Source organism: Dasypus novemcinctus, chromosome 31 (genome assembly GCF_030445035.2).
Source record: "Dasypus novemcinctus isolate mDasNov1 chromosome 31, mDasNov1.1.hap2, whole genome shotgun sequence".
Taxonomy (NCBI): Eukaryota; Metazoa; Chordata; class Mammalia; order Cingulata; family Dasypodidae; genus Dasypus; species Dasypus novemcinctus.
The window spans coordinates 18,375,043-18,390,741 of NC_080703.1; positions in this window are offsets into that span (position 1 = coordinate 18,375,043).

Consider the following 15,699-nt stretch of genomic DNA (forward strand, 5'->3'; position numbering starts at 1 on the left):
GTGATCCATCCAGAAAAACAAAGATGCCACATTCTAGTCAATTAACTACAGTTAAAGGGTAGCTGTCTGCAAAGGCAGTGTGGGAGTATTACTGTAAGCACAGATCATTTCCAAAAGAAGGGCCCACCTGATGTAGCGTTACAAAGGAGAAACATATCTCTCAATGAGAAAGTGATTTATTGCAAGTGCACAAGAAAGGAATTGGGGGAATCTTCTCAAAACCAGTTCAAAGTGAAAGTGGGAGCTAGCATTTCTATAGACAAAGAAAAGAGAAAAGGTGTAGATGAGAAGAAAAATAAGGGAAAAAGCGAGTGATGCTATGATGCCAGGAGTGTTGTAAGGAGAGTATATGCAATTTGTCAGTACTGTATTGCCCCAAAGCATGTTAAATTGCCCTTGATTTCAGTGACTAATAAAACACTGTTTAGATATTGTGCCAAATGCTCAAGGGTGTCAAGATTTTGTCCCCATGAAAAGTTACATGTTTACTGGGTCATTCATAAGGTGCTCCTGACGCCATTCTGCCTGGTTTAGCTTTGAGACATTATCTTATTCCAGTAAACAAAACAAGAAGTCTGGTTAATATCCTTCAGGGAACTAACTGGGAAGAGTAAACTTCTAAAATTAGATTAATAGAAAACTAGCTTAATTAGTGTATTAGAATTTTCAGTTCCTTAAGTGAAGAAATTTTTAGTAAGCACGTTTTTCCAGCTATCAAATCCTCCTTTGTGTTTACACTCTTCTTATTCTTAAGAAGACATTTTGTAAATATTCCTCATATAAGGAAAATGGACAAAGGTCTCATCCTCTTAGTTATTTCATGTTGTTTAGGGGTGAAGAAATTTTTCATGTCATTTTGGAGGATGCTATATACATAAATTCACAAAGATGATTTAGGCAACAAAAAGAAAATCATGGCAAGCAAATAAAGACATTATTTAAGAGATTCTTTTATCTCATAGACAATTTCATTAACTACTTAGAAAATGAATCAAGTTTGCCAGGACTTTTTTTTTTTAATGTTACATTCAAAAAATATAAGAGGTCCCCATATACCCCCCATACCCCTCACCCCACTCCTACATCAGCAACCTCTTTCATCATTGTGGGACATTCATTGCATTTGGTGAATACATTTTGGAGCACTGCTGCACCACATGGATAATGGTTTGCATTGTGGTTTATACTCTCCCCCAGTTCACCAAGTGGGCTACGGCAGGACATACAATGTCCAGCATCTGTCCCTGCAGTACCACCCAGGACAACTCCAAGTCCTGAAAATGCCCCCACATCTTATCTCTTCCCTCTCCCTACTCTCAGCAGCTACCATGGCCAATTTGTCCACATCAATGCTCCAATTTCTTCCATTACTAATCACAATAGTTCCATAGTAGAATATCAGTAAGTCCACTCTAATCCATACTCTATTCCTCCATCCTGTGGACCCTGGGATGATTATGTCCACTCCACTTCTATATTGAGAGGGGTTTTAGATTCTACATGGTTGATGGATGTGATTCTTCTGCTTGAAGTTGTAAGCACTCTTGTCTCCCTGGTGTGGTGCTTGACCTTCTTCACCTCTCTGTTGACTGGCTGGAGTAAGTCTAATGAACCAGAGGGTAGGAGTTGCAAGCCTGCTGAGGCTCAGGGCCTGGCTGTCACATGGACAGTCCAGAATTCAGGTCTCCTGAGTATACACCAAACCCAGCACCAACCACAGGTCCAGTAAAAGTGACAAAAGAGGCATGTGTACAAAGGTCACATCTGTGTCCAACTCCATCACACTCAGGAACACAAACTCCAAAGTAGGGCCAACTGACATGGCACTGAATCCAGAGCCATCTCCCATGACCATAGAACTTGCGGGTCTCTGTAGCCCTCAAGAGAACCAATACTGGGGGTTGTGTCTACTTTGGCTGTCTCTGGGACTCTGCTGAGGTGTGCATAAGTGCAACCCCTCTGATGACCTGACATTTTTTTGGAGTCTCATAGCCATATAAACTCATGTGTCCTTTCCATTTCCCCCTTTTATTCAAGTTCATAAAGCAGTTTTTAGCACCTAATATTACATGTAGGCTGAGATATTCTGCTGGTCTGACATGACCCTTTTATTCAAGGTCTTTTTCTAGTTACATCATCAGCTGGTACTTGGTAGTAATCCCTTGGCACCCAGGAGGCTCATCCCTGGGAGTCATGTCCCACACTGTGGGGAAGGTAATGCATTTACATGCTGAGTTTGGCTTAGAGGGTGGCCACATTTGAGCAATATGGACGCTTTTGGGTGGTAACTCTTATTGCCAAGGCTTTTAACATGTTCCATACTATGGTCCAGTATAGAGGAGAGATTATGTTCATCAGGTACAGTACTTAATACTGAGCAATGCACAAATTTCTCTTTGAGCTGCAGTTAATATATTTAAGCCCCAGGTTTGCAATACTGTACATGTCATCTCTTCATGGGAGTGGGCCATAATGCCAATTGTGTTTGTTTAGGTTCTACTCGCATTACTTTGGTAACTAATGTTCCACTTGGTATATCCTCTACACACCCAACATACTACAGCATCATTGGTCCTGGAGAGCAACCATCTCTGGCTGGAAGAGCTGCAGGTGTTTGAAGCAGCTACATAGTTCCATGTATTTCAGAAACATGATCAGGTGATGTAGCAGATTCTTTTATTGTTTTCAGAGTCATAGTGACCAATCTAGTCAATAACTCAAATGTAAAGGCACTGTACACAGCAGTGGAGGCCTTGTTTATTGTTTTCAGAGTCATAGTGACCAATCTAGTCAGCAACTCAAATGGAGAGGCACTGTGCACAGCACTGGGTGCCTTGTTTAAATGCACATGAGAGTTTGGAAACACTCAAGTCTATCTCTTTTCATTTATAACATATCAAATGAACTTAACTATTTTTAAGACTTCACTTTTTACAAGGTGAAAGAACAAATCTTACAATAATTTGAAATTAAAAGATACTTTTCAGGGTTTGATTTTGAAAAAGCAAGTTTTTAAAATGTTAGGTTTGAACATTATGTTCTTTTAAAAGTGAGAAGACTTGTTTATCTTAAACAACAAAGAACCTGATAAGGTTAAAGCACAAGAAGCTATGTTGATAAAATGGATTTTCTGCTTCATATACTGATTATTCAGGGAAAAAACTCTTTATAAACTTTTGCTAAAACAGACAAATGATTTAAGGAACCTTGTTACTTTAACAGAGAAAGAACCACATTTTAGTTTTGCATCAGTATACTATTTGATACTCTGTTTTAAAACTTTATAGATAGACCCATCAAATCTTACCCTAATTTGACCCCAAAAATTCCTTTTCTGTGAAACTACTGCACTTTTTATATTCATTCAGGTTTTATTCCACATTTTCTTCTTTCTTAATAACCAGTCACTTTCTTAGGATAAAATGTCTTTCTTTTTACATAGAAATAATTTTTTAAAATATTCTATATACCTAACATGCTGAAGTTACCAAAATGATTTTGGAAATTTGTCCCAGCAAATCTCTTACAACATACATTTACCATAAAAATTAAACAAACTTGTCAGAATAATTATTTAATTTGGTTGTATGCAAGCATAACTTCTCTTCATTTCAAATACATAATAGCATGCAATACTGGAAAATTGATAATCTATAGGGGATGGTTTTCAGAAATATATGCTTTCTTTAGTGTACTATTTTATCAGTATTTCAGAGAGCTATATTATTAAACACTTGCAAGGAAATATTTCTGAAGCATTTCCCTGGAGTCAAGTTAGTGGGGCTGGTTGCTGTCAGGGTTAAACCATGATTGAACTGCAGGCTTACAAAAGTAGGTAGCAGTTTTCTATATTTTTTCTCTTTTTCTTTTATAGTGTTTTCCAGTTCAAAAGTTACTAAACTTTAACAGTACCAATTTTATTTTATTTTATTTTTTGTTTTATTTTTTAGGAGGTACTGGGGATTGAACCCAGGACCTTGTGTATGTGAAACAGGTGCTCAACCACTGAGTTATAGCCACTCTGAAGCACCAAACTTATTAATGTGGCTATCCAAATCCCACTAGAATTAACATGGAAACAGAACAGAGAATATTAATGTTACTAAGTTTTTCACTTCTACAGCAGTTAAACTAATTCCAATTGCAAGATAGTATTGCCAAGACTCATTTTTAGGTTACTTTTCACTGTCATCCAATTTATACTGTGGCCAGGCAACATTCCAATAGGAAATATTTTCTTTTTCTTAAGGGGATCCCCTCCAAATTTAGAAGAATTTTCCAATTTACAATGCAGAGGAGATATGACTGGCATATTCGAGAGTTTCCCATGGCTAGGCAACACCGGCAGAAGTGACAACATGAAGAACAAGAGCTCCTCAAAGTCATCAGTTTTCCCAACTTCAAAATACAAAATCAACAGGCAAACCCTAAATCTGATTGATGAGGTCCTAGGCATAAGGAGACTGACAAAGTAAAAGTGAACACAGATCAGAGCAGGACAGAATTTTATGCACTAACCTAGCACAGGGAAAAACCCAGTTTCAGAATCACCTTCACAGAAAACACCTAGTGTCTGCCCAGGCTGAAACTTCACCCAGAACCTCCAGTCTTGGTCATCCAGGAAAACCCCCAGGCAGCTGGTAGACACAGAGCTGGAGGATCCAGGGAAGCCCCATGATTGACAACACATGGATTGGTCTGATCCAAGGCCTGCATCAGAGAGCACTGTGCCTCCTGGCTGGCTCACCAAATTGTTACCATAAGCATGGCTCATTTCCAATAGAAGGGTCCACCTGATCCAGCACCACAAAGAACATGTCTGTCAGTGAAAAGGTGGTTTATTGTGAGCACACAAGTAAGGAATTGGTAGAATCTTCCCCACTCCTGTTCACAGTGAAAATGGGAGGTAGCATTTTTATAGGCAAAAAAGAGGAAAGGGGCAGGTAAGAAGTACCAGTACCTAGACACCAGGGTCTTGTGAGGAGAGTATATACAATTTGTCAGCCCTGCTTTGTTTCAAGGATGTACAGTTTGTCCTTGGTTTCAATGGCTAATTAACCACAGTTTAGATATTGTGCCCACTGTTCAAGGATATCAAGATTTTTGTCTCTGAGATAAGTAACAGATTTGCTGCATCATAAGGTGCTCCTCACATCACTCTGTCTGGTTTTGCTTTGAGACATTTTCTTATTCCTGCAAACAAATCATTCAGAGAATGAAGAACAAAGAGTGAATTTCTAAATTTCGATGAACAGAAAACTAGTTTAATTAGTATATTAGAAATTTCAGAGTTGCTTAAGTGAAGAAATTTTTAGTAAGCACATTTTTCAGCTATCAGGAACAGGAATGGAAACTCAAAAAGGAAGCTATGACTAGGTCAAAGTGCAAGCTTCCAGTGGCAAGGTGGGCCATGAACCAGCAGTGCACCCTTCAATAGATATCAAGTGAGTGCCCAGCACACGCACCTCATGGAATTGTCCTGGCAGCTAACACCTTTAAGTTCCAGTTCCCACCAGATGCTGGAATCAAGACTATGCTTTTCATGGCTCCCAGAGTGGCTTGTAAGTACAAGAGTGGTATTTTGTTGGGTGTGACAAGCACCCTAAGGACAGTCAAATGAACGATAAGTGCCAGGAGAAAAGAATAATTGGAAATACAGAAGCAGAAGTACAGCAGCAGGCAGGCTCCAAGGGGTTCAGAGGACTGGGTCTAAGGTTCACTCTGGGAAAGTGCCTGCTCATGCTTAAATATGAACAGCAACCCCATCCTCCTCAAATGGCCTTACCTCTAAACAAGCTTTCTAACCTTACCTCTCCTCCCAAGACTCAGGTGGAGAACCAAAGATATGCCTAGTTTTCTTCTAGTGGTGCCAATTCCCTTCCCATGTCTTCCACTGTCTCCTCTCCTTGTGTCTCTAGCAGCTGGTCTTATAATGGGACTCTGTCCTTTCTGCCCACAGCTTCCCTCTGCTTCTTGGTCTATTTGTCCTTAGGGTGAAAAACTGCAGAATTAGGCCAAAATCAAGAAGGCAAGAATGGACTCAGAGTTGAGAGCCTCAAATAAAGCAGGGGCAAAGTGGGAGGGAGGCAAGGATGCCAGCCTGGAACAGGGAGTAGTGCCAGCAGAGAGGCCCCAGAAGTCTGTGGACTGTGCCTCTGCACAGGCTGGAACTTCCTCTGTGTGATGTGTACCATGTTCTTCATCCTTCCAACCACAATGCACAAGTGTGTTCAAAGAGCCAGGCACAGGACCCTCTGAGAAGTGGATGCAGAGGGAGCAGGAAGGAATCTGGGGCAGATGGAAACCACTGGTTTGACAGTTGGGAAGATCATCCTACAGAAAGTATAAGGGTAGTTTGCACAGAGCAAGTCTTTGTGCAGACCTTACATTAAGTATGTTGTCAATAGCCAGAGATTAATTCTGAACTTCCAGGTCTCATAAATGCACCAGGAGCTGAGGAGCAGGGTCACCATGACACAGAGCTCATTGATCAAGTGTCCATGAATGAAGGACCCACAGATTCCTACACTAGAAGCTAGCAATTCTATCATGATGTATAAACTTTGCCAGCTTAAGTACAACCTCATATCAGGATTGCAGGGAATTTTATCAGTGACTCCCTGCTATGCAATAACACAATTGAGAAATAAAAAGGAAAATTTGTTCAGAGACAACTAGAACTAGTCTCTATAAATGGAGTGATTTCTGATGCTAGGACAGGGCATGCCCACACTGATTTGTCCAGCAGAGCAACCAGCTGGCCTGAAGATAAGTATTGTGTCCCTCTGCCCCATGGCTCTCTCTGCTCACATGGCATGACCTGGTCGCTCCACTCTAGTTCTTTAGTCTTCAGGGAACATGTGCAGAAGATTTTCTCAAGGTCTTGTGAGTATCATTCCTGCATCCCCATTCAACTTCTAGCCTCTGATTAACTGTGACTCTACATTTCTGACACACTTATGCATTGGAAGACTGATGCTTCTCCCCACACTTCAACTTTTCAATTGCTTAAATCATTGCACTTAAGTCAAATGTTTTTATATCTGTTTTGAAAAATGGACTAAATAGTCTACATTTGGCTAATAAAACAATAAGAGACTGATAATGAGTAATGTTTTTCATTATTCTATTATTCTATCATTAACAATTCCAAAGTAACAGCAGTTCTTATATATATATATATGTATATACTTTTTTTTAATTAAAAAATACTTAGATTACATAAATGTTACATAAAAATATAGGGAATTCCCAAATGCCTCACTCTCTACTCTTCCCACACTTACTCACATTGACAACATCCTTCATTAGTGTGGTACATTTGTTAAAATTGATGGACACACTTTGGAGCACTGCCACTGAGTGTGGATTATAGTTTACATTACAGTTTAAACTCTCTCCCACACAATTTTGTATGTTATGACAGATATACAGTGGCCTGTATCTGTAATTGCAATGTCATTCAGGACAATTCCAATGTCCTGAAAATGCCCCCATATTGCACCTATTTTTCCCTCTTCCTCCCTTTAGAACCTCCAGTGGATATTGCCTTCAAATCAATGATAAATGTTCTTCCATTGCTAGAATCACAGTAAGTCCATAGTAGAGTAACAGTAAATCTACACTAGTCCATTGTTCATTCCCTAATCCTAAGGATTCTGGGATGGTGATTCCCACTCCACTTCTAATTGAGAGGTGGCTTGGAGTGCATCAGATAGATGGCCTGCTTGCAGTTGTAGACTTCTCTGTTCCTTGGGATGGTTGTTGTTCATCATTTCGTTGTTAGTTGTCCTTAGTGAGTCCAATGAACTGGAGAGTAGGTGTTACAAATCTGTTGAGATTCAGAGCCTAACTGGCACATGGAAAGTCCAAAGATTTAAGTCTCTTGACATAACCCTATCAACTGTAGTACTAACTATAGGTTCAAGTAGAAGGAAGGATAGCCATGTTTAGGGAAACCAGAACTGAGTCCAATTCTGTCACACTGGGGAGAATAAATTCCAAAGTAGGACCCATTGACAGGGCACCAAACTACTGATTTGTCAGCCTACTGTATCTGGATGTCGCTGGAGCCCTCAGGAGCTTCATTATTTGAGGCAGTATTTACTGTGGCAGTCAATGAGGTCTTGCAAATATGTGCATAAGCATAACCTCTGGAATGACCCCCTGACTGTCTTTAAAGTCTCCTAGCCATATAAACTCATTTGGCTTTACCCCATTCCACCATTTAGTCAGGGTCTTTTACCATTTGCGTTGCTAGTCAGTGCTTGGCAGTAATCCTTTGTTGCCAGGGAGACTTATCCCTGGGAGTCACGTCCCATGCTGGGGAAAGGCCATACATTTATATGCTGAGTTTGGCTTGGAGAGAGGCCACATTTGAACAACAAGGAGGCTTTCAGGAGGTAACTCTTAGGCAACATATAATAGGCTAACTTTCAATTTCAAAAAAAAGTTTCATAAGTACAGTTATAATGCAAGGGTCCATGAATGCTCTCTCCTCTTTCATTAGTCACTGACCCTGTTCTTGGGGGATTCTTGCTGTCCAGTTAGAAAATGAGGCAGAGCTCCCCAGGTTGGGAATTCAATATTCTTTTGGTTATTTTGTGTATCTCCACCCACCATGAAAATGCCTCCTGAAAACTTGATCAAATTCTTATGCTTTAAAAGCATGCCCCAGGTGAACCTCCTCCCATGCATCCCCTATCACTGACACTCCATACCAATGAACCCCCCTGCCAAAATTGTAACCCTTCTGGTATCAAAAACTTCTTAAAAAATGAAGCCAACAAAATAACAAAATAAAATCAATAAGAAAATGAAATAATAGTTTTAAAAATAAATAAAATACAATAAAAATTGGAAATAGGAAAAATAAAACTAAAAAGTTTTTGACATTATGTCTTTAATCACTGTAAGATCTGTTGCCTTGCATGTACAGTGACATTTCCTTCCATTTATTCCCCAAATGTCTTACATTAGGTTACAGAATAAGACACATATGGCATATAGGGGACTCCCATATACCCAATGTTCTCCCCTAATTCCCCTTTCCCCTATTAATAGCATTTTACATATGGATGGTATATACCTAGTGGTGGGATTGCTGGATTTTATGGCTGTTCTATATTTAGCTCTCTAAGGAATCACCAAACTTTCATCCACAATAACTGCAACATTCTGCATTCCCACCAGTAGTGGGTAAGTGTTCCCATTCCTCCACAACCTTTCCAAAACTTGTAGTCATCTGTTCTTTAATAGCTACCAGTCTAATGAGTATAAGATGGTATCTCACGGTAGTTTTCAGTTGCATATTTCCTTAACAGCTAGTGATGTTTATCATCTTTTCCTGTGCTTTTTACCCATTTGTATTTCTTCTCTGGGAAGTGTCTATTTAAATCACTTGCCCATTTTTTAAATGGATTGTTTGCCTTTTTTATTTTCTATGTGTATATATGCTAGATATAAGGCCCCTATCAGATATATGGTTATCATAATGTATTCCCATTAGCAGGCTGCCTTTTCACTTTCTTGACAAATTGCTTTGAGGTGCAAAAGTTTTTAATTTTGAGGAGGTCCCATTTATATACTTTTTCTTTCATTGCTTGTGCTTTGTGTATAAAGTTCATAAAACCATTTCCTAATATAAGATCTAGTATATGATTCCCTGCATTATTTTCCAAGATCTTTATTGTCTTGGTTCTTCTATTTAGATACTTGATCCATCTTGAGTTAATTTTTGTATAAGGTGTGAGATGGCATTTCTTTCTAACTCTTTTGGATATGGATATCCAGTTCTCCAAGCACCATTTGTTGAAGAGGCACTTCTCCAAGTTGAGTGGGCTTGGTGGCCCTGTTCAATATCAGTTGACTGTATGTGTTGGGAAAAATATAAGAACTGTCAATAGGTTCCATTGGTCAGGATGTCTAGCCGTGTGCCCATACATGCAGTTTTGGCCCCTGTAGATTTGTAGTATGTTTTAAAGTCAGGTAGTGTGATTCTTCTGATCTTATTTTTCTTTTTTGATATGTCTTTGGCTATTCAGGGCCCCTTGCCCTTGTAAATAAATTGCATAGTTAGCTTTTCCAATTTGGTTTAAAAAAATGCTGCGGTAATTTTTATTGGGATTGTATTAAATTTGTAAATCATTTTGAGTATAATAGATATCTCAATGATGTTTATTCTTTCTACCCATGAACATGTAATATTCTTCTATTTATTTAGGTCTTCTTTGATTTTCTTTGAAAGTGCTGTGTTGTTTTCTGCATAGAAGTCATTTACCTCTTTAGTTATGTTTATTCCTAGGAGTTTGATTCTTTTAGTTGTTATTGTAAATGGTAGTTTTTTTGTGTGTGTGTGTTTTTAAATCGTATACTTCATTTATATAGAGAAATCACTTGGAGTCATCTCTTTACATTCTTTTCCAATTTTCATTTCCATTGGTCGAATATATTTCACATAATAGTCAATATTTTCTTGAATTGACATCATTATAAACATGCCATGACTTAGGGCTTTTGGTCCAAACCCCACACTCCACCCCTTTTAAAGACAATGCACTGTTATTTTTAATGGAGAAATTAAATTCTAATTTTAGTTTCTATGTATCTTTCATATAACATTTTGCAGTAAAAGATTCACCAGTTTTTTTTCCATTTTAATATTTAATCCACAAAAATTAAATAAATTTAATTTATTATTGTGGAATTTTCAACACATTTCATTGTATCTTTTCAAGCTCATTTGTAAGTGGCATTTTTTTCTTGATTTCCTCCTCAGATTTCTCATTATTGATGTACAGAAAGGCTAATGATTTTTTTCACATTGATTTTATAGCCTGCAATTTTACTGAACTTATTTATAAGCTCTGGAAGCTTTGTTATAGATTTCTCAGAGTTTTCTATGTATAGGATCATGTCATCTGCACATAGTGAAATTTTTGCTTCTTCCTTTCCAATTTGGATATCTTTTATATCTTTTTCTTGCCTAAGCGCTTGATCAAGTACTTCTAACACAATGTTAAATGAGAGCAGTGACAGTGGGCATCCTTGCCTTGTTCCAGATCTTAGAGGGAAAGCTTTTAGGGTTTCATCATTGAATATGGTATTAGCTCTGGATTTTTCATATGTACCCTTTATCATTTTGAGGAAGTTTCCTTCTATTCATATTTTTTGAAGTGTTTTTATCAGGAAAGTGTGCTGTATTTTTAAATACTTTTTCTGCATCTATAGAGGTGATCAAATTATTTTTTCTTTCAATTTGTTTATGTGGTGCATTTCATTTTCTTATGTTGAACCATCCTTGCATACCAGGGGTGAAACCCACTTGGTCATTGTGTATAGTTCATTTGATGTGTTGCTGAATATTATTAGGAAGTATTTTTTTGAGGGTTTTAACATACAAGTTCATTAGAGAGATTGGTCTATAGTTTTCCTTTCTTTTGGCTTCTTTGTTTGGCTTCATTATTAGTGTGATGTTGGCCTCATAGAATGAGTTAGGCAATGTTCCCTCCACTTCAAGTTTTTGGAAGAGTTTAAGCAGGACTGATGTAAATTCTTTCCAGTATGTTTGATAGAATTCTCCTATGAAGCCATGTGGTCTTGGGCTCTTCTTAGTTAGGAGGTTTTTGATGACTAATTAAATATCATTACTTATGACTGATCTGTTGAATCATCAATTTCTTCTTTCATCTATGTAGGCTCTTTCTGTTTCTGGGAATCTGTCCATTTCATCTAAGTTATCCATCTTGTTGGCATACAATTTTCACAGTATCTCTTATGATACTCTTTATTTCTGTGTGTTCAGTTAGAAGTCTCACAGCATTTCTTATTGCTAGGTGCAACATAAAGCAAGCAGAGCCCAAGCTTATAACTAAATAAAACAGAAATGTTAGGCATGGAAGATTTTGACCTCAGCAATCAAACATCCATGCCTATTTTCCCTGTCCATCTCCCTGACTTGGAATGTTCACAGTTGCCAGTCTATGGAGTGGGCGACTTTTTAGTGACAGAAGAACTTGGCAGAAGTAAAATTTTCCCTGAATTTTAGAGGAAGTACAAAGTAAAGGTCTGTGAAGAAGGGGGGCAAATATAGGACCACATGGGTATTAGGTGGGCACTGAAAGTGTGGACAGATCGGGCTGCACGAATATGAGGTGGGATCTTAGTTACCCCAAGAGTCCCAGCGGCTCACATGTGCTGGTGGTTTTTTTCCGCCCACTACTCATTGCCCTTCTGCCTCAGTCCCCAAATTTGTGGCAGTCTTGAATGGCTCCTGGACATGGCTGGAGTGTAAATTTTAGCTGAGTGTGCCCTCACGGGCTGGGAATCCTGTCTACACTCCTGACTGAGATGAGATGCTGCCACAGGGTAAGAATAAAACCTGGAGTTGTGTGTGTGGGCTGGAGATTTGTGTGTGGAGGGGTCATGGATCAGCTCCACTGGACCACAGCAGGGGGCCTGAAAGTGTTCTAAACATCCTTCCTTCTTCCTAGGGACTGTGCCTCTCGGCAGTCCCAGGAAAGGGGCTCTGAAACATGCTTGTTTTATTTCCCTCAGGAGCCCACTGCAGTCCTAGCCCCAGCCCCAGCACAGCCCAGTGGGCAGACACACTACTATCTCCAGCCATCTCCATCAACTTTTTCTGAGGCTGAAGTCTGAGATTCACCCCCCACCCTCTGACCAAATCTCCCACCCCATCCCCCTCACAGAACAGGAGGATCTGGGAGGTCAGCAGGTGTCCTGAGAAAGAAGGAAATTAATAATCTGAAGAGACATTTCAGACTGTGGCTCTTCATGCAAGGGACAATGGGCAGAAAGAATGAAAGACTCCAGCCAGAGTGGGGATCACGGAAGAAGCTTGCTAGTCCTGGAGTGGGGTTGCCTCTGCTTCGGAGGTGGGCAGGAAGCCTTGACCTCCAATAGTGTGGCAGGCAAGGGACAGACTCCCATGGCCTGGTTGAGCTTTGGGAGACTTGCTATTGTATTGCAGTAATTTGTGGCAGGAGTTTTCTTCACTGGCAATGATTCTCTCCCTCCTTAGAAAGATATTACCATGGTGAACAAGTAGGACTTGTATGTAAGGCCTTAGCTCTAAGCCCCAAGAGCCCACAGAGGACGCCTCTCCACAGATGGCAAAGGAATAGGAGATGTGAGTGGAGGCTCTGCTCATTACCCTAGGCAGCCTCTGCCACTTGGGGACTCACAGGGAAACCCCAGAGCCCCACCTCTCATCCCAGATCCCCTGTTTCCTAAGGGTCCAAGGACCATAACAGTTCCCATCTCAGAGGAAATCTCTTCCCAGGTGAAGATGCCTTCAAATGGCCTGTCTCCAAGCCCACAGTCTCCAGGTCTCTCTCTGGGCTCCTGGCTGAGGTTTCCCATGATAACAGATCTGATCTGAGCCCTGATTTAATTCAGGCTGCTGAGATTAGAAGAAACCCCATGACAGTGCGTGTGCTGCGTGAGGCACAAAGGCAGGCCAGGCAGGACTTTCATGTCAAGGGCTCCTGCAGGCCCAGCCTTCCAGGCAGGTGTTGGCTCCTTTGATGGGACTGGGGTCCCTCCAGGGACTGAGCAAGGCTGGGCAGGGTGGGTTAGTGCCAAGGGCCTGAAGGCACAACCCCCTGAGGATACCTGACCTGGCGGGGTTTTGAAAGCCAAGGGAGGCATGACTTCTTGGAACCCTCATGGTGATCGCATGGAGTGTGGGTGAGGGGTGGGGCCAGGCCTCTGCTCCATCTGACAGAGCTGGGCCTGCTGGGCCTGCTCACCTTTGTGCCTTGTGGCCACAGCCCTTTTCTCTTGGGGTGTTGGAGGTCTACTGAAGCAAGCAGCTGGGATGCCTGGCAGAAATTCCTGTTGTTTAAAAAATAAGTAATTTATTATAAGGAGTGGTATTCATTTTTTATAGCCACATTTCTTCGCATACCACTATCACCTTGTGAACTATAAATCATGGTGGAGATAGATGTTTTTAGATTCTGTCCCAGTGTGAAACCACACACGCTCAGATTTGTTATTTGGTTGGGATCCTTATCCTGTCCCACTGTTGGCGGTTTGCCACAGAATGTCCCCAGACCTGAGAGGCCATGACAAAATCAATACTCATCCTAGTTACAGACACATGATGGAGTGGACCCCACCCCTGCAGAGTAGTCGGGGCATAGGTTCTGCTGGACACTCTGACTTGGTTTCTTCTGGTTCTCATGTGCCCCTCTCACTCTTTCCCACCCACTGTCCATCTGCCACATGGTATCTCTGGAGTCAGCAAAGCTTTCCCTTCATATGACTATGTCCTTTCTTTTCTCTTCCAGTCCCCCTGATTTCTGGTTTCTGATGCCTTCCTGCTTCTTTCTCTCTCAAAATGTGTTTATTGTGGTAAAATATACATAAATATTTTAACCATAAGTTTACAATTCTGTGACATTAAATATATTGACAATTTTGTGTAACATTTACCACTATCTACTCCAGAAACTCATTGTCCCAAACAGAAACTCTTACACATTAAGCAAAAACCTTCCATTCTACCCGCCCCCCCACTGGTACCAACTCATCTGTTTGCAGTCTTTATGAATTACTTATTCTAAGTATTTCATATAAGAAAAACTATGCAATATTTGTCTTTTTGTATCTGACTTATTTCACTCAGCATGGTGTCTTCAAGCTTCATCCGTGCTTGTAGCATATCTATTTTTTTAAAAAGAAGTTTAGGGATTGTGGGAAGATGGCATCAGAATAGAAGGCAGGGCTCAGTTATTTCTCAAAAAAATGAAGAAAGAACCAAAAGCTGTCTTAGGGAACTGTTTTGGGAACTAGGAAGCCAGAGCACTGCTATATAACCCCCAAGAGGGTAAGGAACGGATAGAGGAATATGAAACAACAAATGTGAATTACCAAACCCTTACAATGGCTGAGAAGGATGTGCCTCCCCCACACTCAGGATATTAACCTGGAGATTAAACACAGGAACACAAGAAAGCTGATACTGAAACACCTCTGTATAAAGGTGCATTGATGAACAGCATCTTGCTAACTGGTCTGTTAATTGCATGGAAAAAAACTGTTTTTGGCTCTCTCTGTATCCTAACCCCTGGGAGAAAATCTGTGCCCCATTAGTCCCTGGACCTATTTTGATAACTTAAGCTGGGCAATAAAGACTAAGAATAAGTTGGACCGAATATCAAAGAAAAGCTTTGGAACAAAACAATAGGCAGGAGAGAGAAATTGGACAACAGAGAAAATTCACCAACGTATTCAGATACCTGGATATCAGTAAAAATTTCAAGCCATACCAGGAAACAGGAAGAGATGGCACAACCAAAGGAACAAACCAAATATTCTGAAGAGATACAGGATTAAAGACAATTAATCAGTGATAATCACATAACCCTCATGATTCAATTCAAAGAATTGAAAGAGATAAATGATATTGAGGAGACATTGGGTGAGCATGAAGAACAATTTGAACCAGAGAGTAGGAGTTGCAACTCTGCTGAGGCTCAGTGCTCCAAAATGTATTCACCAAATGCAATGAATGTGCCACAATGATGAAAGAGGTTGTTGATGTGGGAGGAGTAGGGTGGGGGGTGGGGTATACGGGAACCTCTTATATTGTTTAATGTAACATTTTTTGTGATTTATGTATCTTTTTTTAAAAAGGCAATTAAATTTAAAAATTCAAAAAAGAAAAAAAAGAAC